Source organism: Thamnophis elegans, chromosome 2 (assembly GCF_009769535.1).
Source record: "Thamnophis elegans isolate rThaEle1 chromosome 2, rThaEle1.pri, whole genome shotgun sequence".
NCBI classification, from domain to species: Eukaryota; Metazoa; Chordata; class Lepidosauria; order Squamata; family Colubridae; genus Thamnophis; species Thamnophis elegans.
In genome coordinates this window covers 117,968,603-117,985,090 of record NC_045542.1, presented here as the reverse complement: position 1 = coordinate 117,985,090, position 16,488 = coordinate 117,968,603, and the positions used below count along the sequence as shown (strand labels likewise).

Genomic DNA, 16,488 nt, shown 5'->3' with positions numbered 1-16,488 from the left:
ATGAATCCAAATTCATAAGTCTCGTGATCTCTGAAACTCCCAGTAGATTTGAATTTTGAAAAGCTTAGAGAAAACTGATGCAAAAAAATGTAACAAGAGACATTATTGCCAACACATGCTGTCTAATAAAGCCCAAGAATAACAAGGACAAGTCAGTACAATATGCTTCATTGATTATAGAAAAGCCTTTGACTATGTCAACCATGACAAGCTGAGCAACTGCTTAGGAAAATGGGACTCCCAGATCATCTCATTCTTCTCTGTAAAACCACCGGACAGGAAGCCACAGTCAGGACAGACACAGATTGGCTCCAGGTCAACAAAGAAGTGAGATATGGTTGTATACTTTCCTACTTGAATCAGATGTCATGATGGAAATTATACAATCATGTTATTTTTATGATTACAACATTACACATGAACTGTCACTTTTGTGTCATTTAAATTTGTAAGACATTTATATCTAGAGTCCTTATTCTTTGGACATACGGTACATACAATTTAGACCATTGTAGGAGAGATATTAAACCAATGAAATATAATAAAACCAGCCAAATCAGTCATGATCCAATATATGCTCCCTCTTCACACAGCTGGCTTCATAGTAGATATTTCCTGGTTTCTAATCAACACGTAAAGCATAAGTACATGTTCTGTACACACATTTATTTTATTCCAGATTTAGTCCTATAAAGACCAGCCTTAAACTCTTATCAATTGTCATAATAATAGATTAATTAAGATACTAGGCCTTTGGTCTCCGTATTCCTTTTCACAGATCAAAAAAGCAACCCCTGATGATTTCACAGACATCCATGAAGGGGATAATACAGCAATGATTTGTTTGCTTTTGGTTTCTTCAGGATGTTTTTTTCAACTTCCCAATTTAGTACTCAGCCCTGGAATTTCCTGGTGATTTCCCATCCAACAACTAACCAAGTCCAACTCTGTTTTCAAGGTCAGCCAACATGAAGCAGAATTTGTCTTCTTCCTAGACATCATACAAGTTCCTAAAAGAAGCAGCAAACAGATAGGGCTGCTGTAAATTTTTAAATGAGGACTACCCATAAATGGAATAACTACCATGTTAATTGTTCTTTATACTTTTTTGCTTATTTAATGGTTTTTAAAGAATACATATGGAGGCAGCTGCCAACTTTGCCACTGAACTGAAATACAGAAAAGGGAAGCAGAACTAATTCTAACTAGGAGATACTCATAAATCACAATTCCACTGATCTAAAAAAAAACTGTGGTTCAACAAACCAAAAATTCCAACACATGTACATGTGGAGAGGAAAAAAGGGGGAAAGACAAATGGAATCTTAGCAGCCTTCCACTCTTTTCTGTTTCAAACATCTTCCCCATCATTCATTTTGTTCAGGTGCCTTCATTTTGTTCAGGTGGTAGCACCATAAATGCAAGGTGGCTGCTGCCACCAGTTTAAACAGAAGAGCAATGTCTGCTACCACCTGTTATTACTGCTATTGCATCACCCTCATCACTCCATTATCATCATCATGGATTTATAATTCACTATACTTTGTACCAAAGGCGGAAAAAACCAATTCCTCCAAGAACAGCTTACTCTTAAGAAATTATTCTAGGAAGAAAGAAGAGCACAAGGAAGGGAAAATAAATAGATTCAAAATAAGCGGATTCCAAAATAACTGGGTTGAAAGGCTGCAAAGGGCTATTAAAGCATCGTTCCAGTCAGCATGAGCAAGAAGTTGGCTACCCTGTTTCCCAGAAAATAAGACCTCCCTGGATAATAAGCCCAACAGAGCTTTGAATGTATACACTCATATAAGCCCTTCCCTGAAAAGAAGCCCTCCCCAAAAATATTGCAATACAGCAGCAGCATGAGGTAATCATGCTCGCCCCCTCCTGCACCTCAAGACCTCTTCAAAAATAAGACCAAATGCTTATTTCAGGAGTTAAAAGAAAATAAGACCCTGTCTAATTTTCGGGAAACCATGATAGTTTTTTTCCCCGTCCCAATGAAAGCAACCTGGGGCCCCCGAAGGTTGTTTTCATTTAAAATCCTACAGAGAAGAAGTTAAGGTACTGAAAAGCAGCAAAGACATTACTAAGTATTTACCTTTCTGTTGAAAGAGCCAAATTCTTCCATTAAGCCTCTATGGTATGTACATGTTTTAACCAGCACCATTTGAGAAATTATTCTTGGGCTTTTCTCATAATCTCAAGTACGCTCCTAGCATTTGCTGAAAACAGTCCAAGGGAAGCTGTACCCTGTAATTCCATACCTGAATTTGTTTCCAGTTCCCCCCCAGGTTGTGCCTCAATGAGGAATATTTCATCTCCTCAGTTGTAAGAGGAATCTATTTGCAAATGGCAGGTGCAGACAGACCACAGAATCTGTCCGTATAGATTTCCTTCCACATTTTCAGCAAATTGATCTATTTCTCACTTCTTCTCCTCAGTACTGTCCCTTGTTTCTGCCCAAATATTTTTTTCTTTATGAAACAAATATTTGCATCTCCCCCATATCAAAAGACTCAGCATCTTCTAATTTAGAAATTAGATGACAAACAGATAGAATGAAAACAATCAACCAGTAGTGTAACAACCAGTTCTCTGAGCAGTTCTAAAACTTACCTTCTACTGCAGCTCTGATGAGTAAAACAGCCGAGGTACGGCAATCCACTCTGCCATGCCTATCAGCTAGGCTTCAAACAAAGGAAATATAGGACAGACTAGCACAGGGGTGGGGGACGGGGCCAACTGATTGCTGAAACTACCAGTTCGCATGAACCGGTCTGAACCGGCTGAATCCCACCTTTGCAATCAACGCAATCCAAAACCACACACACAGAAAATACAAAAACTATAAAGACAGCCCAGGGCCAATGCCTGCACCAACTATCCATCAGATTAACATCTTTTTATGAAAAAAGCAAAGCGGGAGCTTTATACTTCAGGAGGAAAGGAATTCCATAATATGGGGGCTACTGCCTAGAACAGTGACCCCCAACCTTTGGGCAGCAGGGACCAGTTCTGGGGATAAAGGTTTTTTCCACAGACTAAAGGGGATGTGGTTTTGTGTGCTGCCTGCATCCCATGGATGGGATGTTTGTGCAGCCTGGTTGTTGGCATACCGCAGACCTGTGCCAGTTCATGGATCAGATTCCTGGCCTAGAAGATTCCCCCCTCTTTTCATTCACTGGGTTGGATAAAAAATTAAAACAGTTCTCACTAAACCCCAGAAAGAAATCCATTTGAACGGGGAATAGAACAGACACTGTTTACAGAATAACTAAGAAGCTTTAAGAAAAGATAAGGAGAAATACATGCAGAGTACATTCAGAGAATGTGCTCAGCACACTACAGCTATGTAGATAATGACAAGGGACATCGTTTGTTGATAAACTATGGAATTAAAATTCTTGGGAAAAGCTGGGTTACCAGATCTACATTAACCCTAAATATCAAGCAATGAAGGAAAACTACATGCAGCTTTAGGTTTAAGACGGATCCTCAGTTTATCTGGATAGTTTACCAGAATGAATTAAGTTTAGGAAGAGAAGCTTTGTCTATTTAACCAGCATTTCCAAGTTACTATAATTTATATATAAATATATTTATGCACACCCAAATCATTGGGCTCAAAACACAAAAGATCCAACAACAATAATGGTCCCTAGACAACACACAGGGGCAGGGGGGCATGTGTCCTTTCAGAGCAAGTACAATAAGGAGGGGGCAGGAGAGGTTGAATTATATATATATATATGTATGTATGTATGTATGTATGTATGTATGTCTGTCTCTAGTTGTTCGGGTTGTCTCCCGCGCAGAATTGGAGATGTCTTGGCGACGTTTCGACGAAGTCTCATTCGTCATCTTCAGGCTGCTTCAGACTACTTCAGGTTTGGTGTTTCCAGGAGTAGTGTGAGATCTCGGCTGTTTGTTGCTTTTAACCCGAACAACTACAGACCTACATACTAACACCCGCGAAAACCTCAGGAAAAATATATATATATATATATATATATGGGTAAGCCCCAATTATGGGAGGAAGCTAACTGCTTCCATCATCTGTCAATCGGCTCGTCACAAGAGTCCATCACGACAGAAACCCAATATTTTTACTGTTGCCTTTGTTATATTTGTGGTTTTTTTGTTTTTTTTTAAAATTGTGCTGATAAATAAATAAAGGGAGACTAGTATAGATCTATTTCAAGCTATTTAGCTCTCATCAGCTAGCCATACCCTTACTGGGATTTGAACCTGGGCTATATTGCATACTAGGCATACTAGGCAGAGATCTTAGCCATTAGGCCACAGGCTCTTATCCGTTATCAGCGAAGCCAGGGTGGAAGGTATCTATTAGATTTTTACAACCCCTGGTAAGCCCCAATTATGGGAGGAAGCTAACTGCTTCCATCATCTGTCAATCGGCTCGTCACAAGAGTCCATCACGACAGAAACCCAATATTTTTACTGTTGCCTTTGTTATATTTGTGGTTTTTTTTTTAAAGAGCCTGTGGCCTAATGGCTAAGATCTCTGCCTAGTATGCAATATAGCCCAGGTTCAAATCCCAGTAAGGGTATGGCTAGCTGATGAGAGCTAAATAGCTTGAAATAGATCTATACTAGTCTCCCTTTATTTATTTATCAGCACAAATAAAAAAAAACACAAATATAACAAAGGCAACAGTAAAAATATTGGGTTTCTGTCGTGATGGACTCTTGTGACGAGCCGATTGACAGATGATGGAAGCAGTTAGCTTCCTCCCATAATTGGGGCTTACCAGGGGTTGTAAAAATCTAATATATACCTTCCACCCTGGCTTCGCTGATAACGGATAAGAGCCTGTGGCCTAATGGCTAAGATCTCTGCCTAGTATGCCTAGTATGCAATATAGCCCAGGTTCAAATCCCAGTAAGGGTATGGCTAGCTGATGAGAGCTAAATAGCTTGAAATAGATCTATACTAGTCTCCCTTTATTTATTTATCAGCACAAATAAAAATAAAAACACACACATATATATATATATATATGTATGTATGTATGTATGTATGTATGTATGTGTATGTGTATGTGTATGTGTATGTATATGTATATGTATATGTATATGTATATGTATATGTATATGTATATATATATTACACACACACACACACACACACAATACTTATTAGTATTTCATTAAAACTCCCACATGTCATCTCAGCACCTAAAGTGGAATAGGGAAACTTCATCAATAATTGTTCAATTTTCTGCAATGAAGAGCAGTGTTTTTAATAACAGTCTTAGAAGATAATGAGGTGGGGGAATGTTCATCTCTTTTGAAGTTTTCTAAATTTTTCTAGCACTTTGCCTCTAAACATTATCAGAGCTTAAATGTACAGTAGGTCATACTGATATTTATGGGAGTCTGACCTAATTGGATGCAAATTACTTTTTTCACACTGGGACATCACAAGATGTTGTTTTATTTTAAAAAAATGAAACAAATGAAACAAACACAAAAGTTATGTTTTTTGATGGTGGTGGTGTTTGCTCATGCTAACTCCCTTTTTCTATCTGGAGGACACACATGGACTTCTGATAACACTCAGTGACAAACAAATCCAGACATTCAAAAAAAATCTACAAAGAGGAAAAATACTTTTTCACAATTCTATATTTCAAAGAACTATTTAATTTCTATTTTCAGTCCAATCTCTCAGGAGATTGTACTCAGGATGGTAAACACTGAACAAAAAGTGCATTGTCTCTCATGTGTCCATCATATCAATTGACATCATCAAGCTAAAGAAACTGAAACATAGTACAATAGGGTTAACCCAACTTTCTGCAGCAATTCTTCTCATCTAGTCTCTTTCCTAGCTGTGTCCTTCTCCACATACCTTTCAACTACTGTCTTTATGTTCACTTTGAACAAAAACATCAAGGAAAGAACCCCAATATTTCCCCCCTGCTATCCAAATCCAGTAATGGTCAAAACAGTCACCCTCCTTAGTCCACAGCAAAATACATCCATTTAACACCCTTCACTTTGAAGTAAGCACTTGGAATTAAGAGAGGGCGACAGTGAGGAATGGAGAAAACCCAGGAGTGGAAGAAAGAAAGAGGGGAGGGTCAGGAATAGGGAAATTTCTTGAACCATGATATTTGCTCCCATCTCCACCCTGCAGGAAGAGAGTAGTTGCCATGACAACATCTGGTCCGGCAGTCTCTGACCATGTATTTGAGGGTCCAGGGATGCAGAGAAAATTGAAGAAGATGGAGGGAGAGAAAAAACTTATTTTCTGCAACCAACAATTTATGGATTCAAAATGGAGTTATTAAAGAAATGAACATGTCCATAGATCGCACACTAAATCCATTGTTCTGCTATCTCCCTCGGAATACAGTTATATGTTAATGGCAAACTACTGTTCTCTAGAGACTTCAGCTGTGAATGTCATTGTTGCTCTCTGAGAACTGCCAGGTTAACCGGAGGGAATATTGTTAAAAGAAGGGGCAAAGATACAACCAGTGTTATAGAAGTTTCCAGGAAACAAAAAACTGACTCATCTCCTTTGTTTACTTTGAAAAAAAATTATGTATTGTATGTGGTTGTTTAAAAGAAGCAGCTTAGCTAGCTAGCAGGGTAGATTTTTAATGGTTATTAGAGCTAATACCACCTATAAAATATGTATGTGCACATAACTTTGAAAACATAGATCTTTAGTATGATGACTTCATTTGCTTTCAATATTTAATAAAGTTAAATATGGCAAGTTGCTACCTGCACCTAATTCTTAGTACTAACTCATTACTGTTACTCTTTATCTTTTATTGATGCACTGTTCAGTAGCTGGGTACAATATGCAGCTTATAGGTACCATGTTTCCCCAACAATAAGACAGGGTCTTATTTCCTTTTGACCCCCAAAATAAGCACTTGGCCTTATTTTTGGGGAGGCAGAAGGCAGCGAGGTGGTCACCTCATGGCTGCTGCTGTGTTGCGCTGCTGCAGCAGTGCAACACAGCTGCTCGTCAGCTAGACACTTTTCAATCAAAGCACTGCTCAGCTGCAGGAGCAAACGGCGGTAAGTAAGGGAATGGGAAGCAAGGCACATCATTGGCCTGCCTCTCTTTTTGCCGTAGCCATTAGTGTGACAGAAGGGGTGCAGTGGCTAAGGTTTTGGGAGTGGTCATTAGGTAAAGGACGTTTGGAGTGCATGGGGCAAAATCCCCTTCCTTTCCCCCCTTCCGCCCTTGCCTCCTCACCTTATGTTGTTTGCACAGCAAGCAACCAGAGGAAATGGAGGGGACCAGCTGCTCATGCATTTAAATATTTTAGGGAGGGCTTATTTTCAGGGGAGGGCTTATTTTAGCACATGCACTCAAAAGCCCTATTGGTCTTATTTCTGGGAGTCTTATTTTCAGGGAAACAGAGTAGCATAAATCTATGCAGGGTGGACTCTGCTTCCTTTCAGGAAGTGGTAGACACTGAAGGTGTTTAAACAGAGGCTAGAAGGTCACACATTCTATCAATGAGCTATTCATATTTTGGGTGTGTGTGAGAAAGCAGGCTGCTTGGACAGCACTTGTGTTGCTGCTGTCCTGTCTCTTTAAGCCCTCTCCTCAGCCAGCAGGCAAAAGGTTGTTTTCTGAGAAATATGTGGGGCAGAGGGTATGTGGAAGTAAAGCAGTCAGAAAGAGATTTATTTTATATAGCAATACTCATAAGAAGCAGTAGTTGGGAATTGGAGTAGCAGCAGTGGACAAAAGTGGAGTAGGGATGATCAGTGTGTAATATCCTGTGAATGCATATGTGTGTGTGTGTGCTGTCTACCAACCTGTATTGTTGTCTCTTTTGTGGTTTGAGCCCAATGAATTGGGTGTACATAAAACAGTGGCGGCAATGGAGAGATGTCCATAAAAAGGTGGGATATCAAACATAGACTGGCAACCGCACAGGTGCAGAAGGCTTAAACTCAAGTTCATTAAACTCACCATAAAAACAAAACAAACTCCAGCTGCACAAGGAAAAGAGTTTGCTCCTCACAGAGTTCAGACTTTGCAAGAAATAGCCAACAGCTGCAGAAACCAGACCTCTTATGAAAGCCTACAACCCCCCCCCCCAAAAAAAAAGCCATGGAAAAGGTAAATGGGACAGATACTTTCTTAGAAGAGACTAGTACTTTGCTACAGACAGTTGTTATCCACCCTTTATCTGTAGTTAAACTGAAGTTAGACCAGCCAGAAATGGACCCGTGGATCAATATCATTACAGAAATGTTAAAGCAACAGAGTAAGAGAAAAAAGATTTGGTTAATTAATGAAGAGAAGAGAAAGACACAAAGGAAAGAGAATGAGAAAACAGTGAAACGCAACAGAAGAGTTTGGAGGACTGATTTAAAAGGGTCCAGGCACCAGAAGCAGCACTAGAGCCAAGGTGGCGCAGTGGTTAAATGCAGCACTGCAGGCTACTGCTAGATCAGCAGGTCAGCGGTTCAAATCTCACCGGCTCAGGGTTGACTCAGCCTTCCATCCTTCCGAGGTGGGTAAAATGAGGACCCAGATTGTTGGGGGCAATATGCTGACTCTCTGTAAACCGCTTAGAGAGGCCTGAAGGCCTATGAAGCGGTATATAAGTCTACTGCTATTGCTATTGCTATACTATCACCCAGGGGTGGGGAACAACTGGCTCGCTTCAGACGTGTGCGCAGTTTAGCAAAAATCGAACTTTTGCATTGCAAACAATGAAAGGAGCAAGGAAAACAGCTGAGGGGTGGCAATTCAATCTGCCACCACTGATCAGTTGGGCTTCAGAAGAAATAAGGTCAGTATAACCCGCGGGCGGGCGGGCCCACTTTCACGGAAACGGAGAACCGGTTCACTCTCTTGTAGTCAGAGCTACCAGTTCTGCCACACTGGTCCAAACCGGTAGGTATCCATCACTACCATTACCTCTAAAGTTTTCAGAATGTACAGTGAGGTTCCAAAAATGTAAAAATTCCAAAGTTGTCAAAAGAAAAAAGAAGACATAGAAACCTAGTTTATCACATTTGAAAGACTTGCTACCTCTTGTAAATGGCTAAGAATCAATGGGTGGTCAAGACAGCCCCATGTTTTACAGGAAAGGCTTTGAGAGCTTATGCTAATCTTCTAGAAAGAGAAGTAATTACTCCCTTCTTAAAGAGGTAATCCTATAGAGGTATGATTTAACCCCTTACACCTATAGGCAAACATTTAGAAGCTACACATATGTAGCTGAAGAGATTTGAACATGAAGAGATTTGTGAATTTGGGGCAACACTGAAAAACTTAGGCAGGAAATGAGAAAGAAAAAATGGTAGAGGAAGTAATTTCAGAACAGTTTCTACAGATATTCCCTATTAAAATGTGAGGTTTTGGATACAAGACTACAATCCAGAAATGGGTCCAGGGAAGTAGAACTGGCTGGGGACTATGGGGCAGCAAAAGGACCTGGGATGTTAGAAAAGAAGATGAAGAAAGAAGAATGCCTGTTCCAGAAAGTAGGAACTATAAGGAGTTGGAAGGTGAAAGGAGTAAAGTCTTTAGCTTCAGCCCAAACAAAAGGACAGCATTGGGAATTCAGAGAGCCAGAGAAACATAGTGGTTATAACTATGAAAAAGTAGGCATTTGCCAAAAGACTATAAAATCCAGAAGAAAAAGCAAACATCTCCAGTAGTGCAAGAATCTCTGGGGAGAAAAATTATGATCCCAGCAGAAGTTAATGGGGTTGCTGCTAGATGCTTAGTAGATACTGGGAATTGAACTGCTGGGATGTTCTCCTTTAGTAAAGGCAGCATCTATGGTAAAAGAGCCTCTTAGAAGTATGTTTGGGCAGAGTGAAATGACCCCATTGGTTAAAGACAGAAGATAGAGAAAAGAAACGGGTAAGCACGATAGGAGTAATCTCTAACTTCCCATTAGGGATTGTTAAAGTTTTTCCACTTATTGATGGTTGGATTCAGAAAAAAGGATTAAAGGCGGCTAAGATGCTGGGAGTAGTCACAAGAGTGGGGCAAAAATGAGGAAGGAGCAGCAGCAGGAAGGGAAGAAACCTGGGATTCTTCTTAGCCCTCCTGATTTAATAGATATATTCTGGAAAGGCCAATAAAGCTAGGGGTGAAACCATAGGGATAAGACATTCCTAAATGGAAAATTCTCTTAGTACTTGTACAAAAAAAAGATCCAATGTTAAAACTTTTGTTGGTTTGCAGCAAAAAAAGGGGGGAACAAAGAACCAACACTCAGATTTAAAAAAAAACAGGGTTGCTGTAACAAATTAGGTTTCATCCCTATACAAAGGAATAAACAGAACTGTTAGTAGCTCGCTGGGGATATCACAAGGTTATATAGGAACTAGCCCATGAAAATCCATGGTCTGGATATATGGATAGAGATAGGACTACATACAGAATTTCTGATAGATTTTATTGACCAGGAATTTGTAAAACATGTAGCCCATTACTATAGATCTTGCCCTGTGTCAATTAAGTTCTTATTGAAAGAGTGCTTTTAAAGGCTATTCCTTTTTCTAAAATAGCCATGGATAGTGTAGGCCCTTTGCCTACGATAGTGAAAGTAATGAGTATATCCTAGTTGTCTGCAATTATGCAACTTGTTATCCAGAAGCAGTTCCATTAAAGAATGTGACTGCCCAAAAACTAGCAAAGAAACTGGTCAAAAGCTTTAGTATAGAATAGGCACACCTAATGAGATCCTTAAAGATAAAGAAGTCAATTTCCCTTAAATACTTGTATGCAGACCTAGGTATAAAAAGGTGCATATCAATTTTTATCCACAATCAGATGGTCTCATGGAAAGAATGAAGCAGACCCTAATAACTATGTTGAATTGGTGTGTGCCTTACCAATGAAGCAAAAGATAGCTTCTAAAAACTATGCTTGGCATCCAAGAGGTCTTTCAGCAACTGGCTGCAATCCTATGCATACCTTCTTACACAAATCTATGCATGAGAGCCAGTTTGGTCTAGTGATTAAGACACTAGGTCAGCAATGGCGAACCTTTTTTGGCTCGCGTGCCATAAGGGGGGAAGCGCAGGGGGGTCGTGCGTGGGCGTGCCGCACCCATAATGCAACACGTGACCACCACCTCCAGGGAGAAGTGCTCCCCCCCCCATTTTTCCAAGCTTTTTTCATCCTCCCCAGGCTCCAGAAGCTTCATAGGCACCTGGGGAGGATGAAAACAGCTCATAGGGTCATTTTTGCCCTTCAGAGGCTTCACTTAAAGTGACTTCCACTTTGTTTGTAGGGTGGTTTTTAGTCCTCCGGAGGCTTCAACAAAGCCTCATGAAGGTCCCTGAAGCCTCTGGAGGTCTTAAACCAACTCTACGAGCAAACGGAAAGTCCGTTCCCAAGCTTCCTGTTTGCCCATAGCGCCGTTTTTTTTTCTCCGGAGGCTTCAGGAAAGCTCACGGAATGCTCCTCTCAACATAGATTTAGTTCCACTGAGGACCACACACTGAGTGTGGTTGGCCAGCCGACCACAAATCCATCTAGTGGTGTGTCTGCCCCACATTGTCCTATCATATTAAGGGGTGGGTGGTAGTCTACTTTATCAAATGTCTTACTGAAGTAAATGTAGTATATCCGCACCATTTCCTTGATCCACTAATTTAACTGCTTTATCAAAGAAGGCAATAAGGTTTATCCAGCATGACCTGCTTTTAACAAACCCATGATGGCTTCTTGTAATAACCCTATTCATTCCCAAGTGCTCCCCAATATGCTGCTTGATTATCTTTTCCAGGATTTTCCCAGTTATTGATGTCAGTCTTATTGGTCTGTGGTTTCCTGAACCCATTTCCCCACCTTTGGGGGGGGGGGGGACGACTGGAACCACATCAGCTCTTTTCCAGTCCTTTAGCAGTTCACCTGCACTACAGGAGTTCTGAAAGGTTTCATTCAATGTTTCTGAGGTCACATCTGCCAGCTCCTTCAGAACCCTGAGACATAAACCATCTGATTGTGATGATTTAGTAAAGTATTGATTTTTAAAAAGGCCCAAACTCTTCACTGCTGAAGAGAAATAACCTTACTACCCAATGCCAAAACAGCATAAAATCAAAATGAATAAGGCTTCTTATGCTTTGTTGAATCTTATGACTTCCAAATCCTTTTTAGTTAAGTAGCAAAATTCTAATTACACAGGTGCAGGTGAGCCATTCAGGAAACAGATTACAAATAAACAAAAAACCAAGCTAATACTGCTTTGGGGCAAGAATGAACACTTTGTGCACATATAAAGAATTGTTTTAACATCCCTGTGAGTTGCCCTTTTAACCATCTTGTTATTTGCAGCCTTTTAGGACCAAAGGTTTGCCTGCTTTTCCCCTGGGTTTCACATAGAGGCATTCCTCTCGAGCTGTATGGTTAAAGGGCCTCAAAAGGCAGTTCTAGAATTGCCAGTCATTCATAGACTGGGGCCTCTGCGAGCAATAACAGCTAACTGGAGACCTTCTGCACTTTGGTGAAAGGGGTGGTGAGGGAAAGCAGCTAAAAGAGCAGGCAAGCTGAGGGAATTGACTCCGGCCAAGCCAACCAATTCACAGCTGCAATTCTGTTTGCTTGCTCAGCTGTCTTTGAATCCCATAGCTCATTTAACAGAGGTTTGTGATGAGGAAGCAGAAAATAATTAAACCAAGGAAATAATTCACCAAGTTGACATAAGGGGACCAATTTCACATAGGGAACGCCACTTTTCTCAGTTAGAAAGGAGAACGGAATGCCAGGCTCAACTATTTGCATCTTGGCTAATTTTAAAACATGCCAATTTAAATTGGCCACATTTAGAAAAGGAACACTTAGAAATATTTTAAAAGTGGAGCAGCTGGCAATAAATGCCTAGTTTTTATAAAAGCACACTTCACATTACATAAATATTTTGTTTTCCTTAAAAAAATAGAATGCAGAATTGTATCTTAAGGAGAATCCAACACTTAGAAAGAATTTTGACTCAGGATGAATATAAATGCATTACTCTCAAGACGTGTTATCAACCTATATGCTGAATATGAGGGCTGAACATTGAGTCATGTTTTCCTAGTTATTTATACAGATAATACTGTACATTTGGGGTGTGGTACCCACATGACTGAACCCTACCTTTTTAACCACATGACTACTGCCTTAAAAAGTTAGTCTCTCTCAAATTTGCATTCCTCCAACTCTTTGAACAGCACAGCCTGTTCGGAGCACAGAGTGTATAAGATTTCCAAAATAATATTTATGCTATGATGCCACTGTTCTTCCACCTTGCTTTCTACCCTCCCAGTGCGCAAGCTTCCGCAACCTCATCTGCTCCTGAATATGCAAGAGGCATAAATGTTTATGATGTTTACTCTTCTCTGCTTTGTCTCAACAAACTCTCTGGGAAGTGACAAATACAGCTGCACTCCCGGGATGCAGAATACAGTTCCTACCACCCGCTTGCCATGTTACACTGACACCACCTCACTAAATAATTAGGCTAGCAATTAGCTTGTTAGCAGCAAAATGATTTGTTCGGGATGCACAGGCAGGTGCCACACCGATACGGGGTCAGAGCAAAATCACCTATTTAGGATAAAGAAAATGGCTCAGTTGGTTTCCCTAAGAACAAAAGGACATTGGCTACAATGTGAAATTCTCCCACGTGTGTCTCAGTGAGCCACATCATATAAGAAATATCATTTTACTCTTGCAACTGTTCACTGTCCCAGCATAAGTCCACTTATATCAGGGCTGATACAGGAAACAGAAACACCTGGCTCTCAGTATCTTAATTCTCCTGCCAACAATGGCAGATAAACTAATGGAATCAATTTTACAAATAATTGAATATTCTACAACTACCCCTATTAATAAGAAGAGTTTATTTTCCCTATACCTAGGAATGTGACTCAGTGGCTAAGACACTGACCTTGTCAATCAGAAGGTCGACAGTTTGGAGGTTCGAATCCCTAGCGCTGCATAATAGAGTGAGCTCCCGTTACTTGTCTCAGCTTCTGCCAACCTAGCAGTTCAAAATCACGTAAAAATGCAAGTAGAAAAATAAGGACCACCTTTGGTGGGAAGGTAACAGTGTTCCGTGCGCCTTCGGCATTTAGTCATGCCAGCCACATGACCACGGAGATGTCTTTGGACAGCGCTGGCTCTTCGGTTTTGAAATGGAGATGAGCACCGCCCCCTAGAGTCGGGAATGACTAGCACATATGTTTGCCTTTATCTTTAGGAATGTATCAAATCTGTATGTAATACAGTTTAGCTCCCAATTGTGTTTTGTTGCTAGAACACCGTCAGACTCTGCATCCATTTGTCCGTAACAGAGATGTCTTCAAATCACAGACTGGAATGAAGGATGACAAACCATATAAGCTTTTCTACTGGGTTACAAACTGACCAATAAGGTCTGTTTTGATTGGAAAAGGAATTTCCTATTAATTTTTTCTGATGTATTTTTATTGAAACATATATAATGGACTGAATGTGAATCATCTCCCTCTGAGTTATACTTTGGGTACAGGAAATGATTATGCAATATAGTTCACGTCTAAGCTGCCACTCACAAGTAGCTACACAATGGGAACATCATTTTGCACAGGACCCGGATAGCACTCTAGCTTACTCACTGGTCTTTTGTAGAAATTGTATTGTGGAAATAAACAAAAATATACTGTATAGAGAGTTAAAAGTGGCATAGCAATACAGTAAAATTCTGTAGTTATCCATGGCACCTAGCAGGATTATAATGTATAATTACAGTGGCCAGGGAATTCACTGGTTTCTAAAAAGGATTTCTCGAAGCTGGACAATTTATTTATTAGAAATATATGATTTTCAATCTAAACTTTGCACACACAACAGGGCAGGGACATGCAGTCAGGGGAGGCTGGGGAGGCAGAGCCTCACCACTATCATCATGAAAAGAAAAAAAATGTAAAAGGAAGGTTGAGCTAGTTGCTGCCAGAGTCACCATGGATGACTCTGCTTAACTGTTTAAAAAAGCCTCTAAAAAGCACCCTCTACAGGAGGAGGCAGGAGAACAACATGCCTCATCTAGTCTGACTTTAGGCGTTTTATGATCACTCGAGCAGAGTTAAGCAAGGGTTAAAAGCCTAAAAAGTCCTGATGTAGGTGAGGCACGTCATTCTCCTGCCTCCTCCTAGAGGGAGGGAGGGAGGGAGGGAGGGAGAGAGAGAGCGAGAGAGAGCGAGAGAGAGAGAGAGAGAGAGCTGGATAAAACTATATAATCCTAGCTTCACTGGTTACAAGTTTGAAAAGGCAACATGGCTCCGCCTGCAATCAAAGGCTCGGATTGGCTCCCCTCTGGCTTCTCTGCCTCCTCTCTCACCCCAGCCTGCAAGCAGGAGGTGAGTGGATAGGTGAGCTTTATTGCATTTCAGGCATTTCCCACCCAGACAGCAGGCTGCATTTGCAATGGTGGAGGTGTTTGGGGAAGGCAGCAGGGGAATTGGGGGGGGGTATGGCAGAGGAGCTGCTTTCAAGCCTTGGAAAATATATCCAATCCAACTTCTGTGTTTGTGTTTGTTTGAGAGAGAATGAGTGAGAGAGGGAAGGGGATAGGAGAGATAGTCCAATCCAACTTCTCTGTATGCATGTGTCTGTTTGAGAGGGGGGGAGGGAGGGAGAAAGGGAGGAAGGAGGGGAAGGGAGAAGAAAAAGAATGAAGGAAACTTTTTCGCAAAGGAGGAAAAACAAATGTTGTCACTTTAAATCATAACTGAGCATGCCTGGCTGTGGAATTCTGGGAGTTGAAGTCCACAAGTCTAAAAAAAATTGAAACCCACCACTGTGTCAGTGCCTCACCAGCCATAAACCTCACCACACGTCACTGCTACAGGAAGTAAAAGGTCTCCATGTTTTCTCTCAAATGGAAGAAAGAATCATCTTATAGTACATACTGTAAAACACAGATATATCACTTAAAAAACCCAAAGTGATGTTTTTGAAACAGTTAAAGGTTTTTACATGACTAATTAGTCAACTTTTCTATTAAATCACACACAATAATTAACTCAGAATTATTTAATTGGTTGGGAGCCCTACTTTAATTTATCGCACATTTAATTAAGCTGGTGACTCAAATCTTCAAATCTTGGTGTTTGGCTTTCTCAAACAATACTGTGAAACTATTGTTCACTTTAAAAGGTTGCATTATGTCTCTTCCTCTGTCAAATGGAAGGAAAAAATTGCTGAAATTAAAGGTTCTAGACCAATTACGCTTAAAATGTGAGGGGGCTGGAAGCAACAGCCAGAGAATAAGAAGCAGAGTACAGCTGAACACAGACATAAAAGAAAGCACGTAACATAAAATCCTGCTAGTAAAATGTTGAAGCTCCAACACTTCCTTAAAAGACACAGTGCATATTCAAAGGAAAAAAAAAACATCTTGCAAGAGAGCAACATTGATATTTCCTTGATTCATTACTTTGCTTCAAGCCCACTTATGAGGGCAATGAAGGGGTGGATAG

General features: G+C 40.5%; 1 protein-coding gene across 3 annotated transcripts in view; it reads right to left on the bottom strand.

Annotated features, from left to right (window-relative positions):
• Positions 1–16,488, bottom strand: part of PLXNA1 (plexin A1) — a 385,871-nt gene that overhangs the window by 291,580 nt on the left and 77,803 nt on the right. The gene's annotated exons all lie outside the window — the stretch shown is intronic.